Below are 2,397 nucleotides of genomic sequence, written 5' to 3'. Positions count from 1 at the left end.
AGGGTGACACCTGACTCAGACCAGAGCCAGCAGTGTAATTTACAATCATGGCTTCAGTGCTTGGTTCAGAGAAAGGCCCAAATCTTCCAGTCAGGGCTAACCTAGGGATTTTGCCTGAAATGGCAGGGAAAAAGTTACATTCTATTCTCTGAGGTGGCTGGGAGTATAGAATGTAAGCTTGAAGCTGCCAGTAGTCCTGTGGACACCTGAAAAGAAGAACCTGCTTGAGCACTGGACCAACATAGATAAAGCAGAGGAAAAGAACCTGAACCCATTCTAATAACATCATCTGAACCCTTGCCTTCTATTGTGCCTTTGCCTAAAATTCTATACTAGACTTTAAAATGTGTAAGCCAAACAATTCCTGGTTTCTTTAAACCAATTCGAATTTTCTGACATTTTAACAAATCAATTAATTACTTAACAGAATCAACTAGGTAATTTCTATACAATTACTATTGGAGAAAATTACATCTCTTAGCTGTGAGTGATTAGAGGCAGAAGGAGTCTCAACAAATATCCAGAATATTGTTTTATTTTGTGCTAGACAGTAGCTAAAACATAATATAATAATTCATATTTCAGCAGATGGATAATCTGGACTTATACTTTATTTACATCTATAAGGATTTGTTATTTTATGTTTCTAATATGCTACCACACTGAGTGAAAAGTAGATATATGAAAGTCCTCTCATGATCTTTCTTTGTACAGGGAAAATAAAAATTTCAGCATAAATTTCAGTCTATTTTTGGGCTATATGCTATACTAATTAATGATTCCAATTTAGTTTTGGGAATACAGTGTAGAATAAGTATGAATCTTAAAAAATGGGATGTATCTCCTTACAATGTTTGTGTGATTTGTATACACTGCAATGTTCACCCAACTCTAAGTATCCACATACTTAAAGCTAACTTGTTAAGATGCTTGAAAGCAGGGCACTGTTTTGTCAAATACTAACTCGTTGATCAGTCATTTAATAGTATGGTCCAGAATATAAAAATAAGTAAAATGAAGACTTTGATTAGCCAAACCAAGCATTGGAAAATTCATGCAATAACTCCCATATATAGTTTATACCAGTCTAAATTATTTCATCCAAGAATATATGGTATGAGTGATACAGTTTGCACGTAGAGAAACCTGTAGGAAAATGCCGCCTGTTTGGACATTGTGGCAGACAGAATAATGACTAACTAAAGATGTCGGTGTCCTACTCCCCAGAAACTTTGAATATATTACCTTAAATGGCAAAAGGGACTTTGACAATGTGATTAAGGTTAAGGACCTTGAAATGGCAACATTATTCTGGATTATCTGGGTGGGTCCAACCTAATCACGTAGTTCCTTGGAAGTGGAGAGACTTTGCTAAGTGTGGTCAGAAGGAGACTAAGGAAGAGCTGTCAGCGAGATGAAATGTTGCTGGCTTTGAAGGTGGAGGAGGGATGCCAACAGCCAAGAAACTGGGGTGGCTTCTAGAAATTGAAAAGAAAAGGAAAGGGATCTGCCCAAGACCCTCTAGAAAGGATTGTAGCCCTGCTGACACCTTGATTTTATCCCAGTGAGACCTATGTTAGACTCCCAATCTACAGACTGTAAGATAATCCATCTGCATTGTTTTACATCATTATGTTTGTGGTAATTTGTTTCAGTGAAGTGGGAAACTAATACAGCCATTAACACTTTTTGTCAGGCCAGAACTGCATTCAACCATACACTTTGCAGTCTCACTGTGGCCCAAACTATGTAGTGGAAATATCTGCCTCTTTATACATACATGTATAGATGAGGTCATAGTTCCCCTGCTGATACATTTCCATGAACAACAAACAAAAAGAACATGAAAATAAGAGGTAGCATAAACCTAAGACCATAATCTGGTTTTGACTGACCAACTTGGTTGATTTTTCTGGAGTCCCAAAGCAGTCGGGGTCCATGTTTCTTTTCGTAATTGACCAAAGTGTCTTACGTATAGTCCAAAGAATTAGTGGTAGAACCCATGTTGCAGAATCTAAGTAAGAAAAGTAGCGCCTTAAAAATGCAATTGGGAAATATTCATTACCAGAGATCAGACTGCCTGGATACCAGGATAAGTATAATAGATCTGCTGAAGAAGTAAATTGCATCAAAGTATGTTTTAATGGCAATGAGAATTGAGGAGCTAATAGAATCTTGAAAAGATCTTAGAAGTCATTGAGTCCAGTGATTCTCAAACCTGACCATAAACAACTTTGGGGAGCTTTTTAAAAATAGATTCCTTTATTTCACCTCAGGTTTATCAAATTAGATTTTCTAATGGTATTCTTGATATTCTATATTTTAAAAAGAGTTCCTTAGGTGATTCTGCTGTGAATGACAAGTACTTGTGGTCCACTGCTAAGTCTAACTGTCTAC

The sequence above is a fragment of the Camelus dromedarius genome, chromosome 4 (genome assembly GCF_036321535.1).
Source record: "Camelus dromedarius isolate mCamDro1 chromosome 4, mCamDro1.pat, whole genome shotgun sequence".
NCBI classification, from domain to species: domain Eukaryota; kingdom Metazoa; phylum Chordata; class Mammalia; order Artiodactyla; family Camelidae; genus Camelus; species Camelus dromedarius.
The sequence above is the reverse complement of the archived record's forward strand: the minus strand, read 5'-3'. Positions refer to the sequence as shown.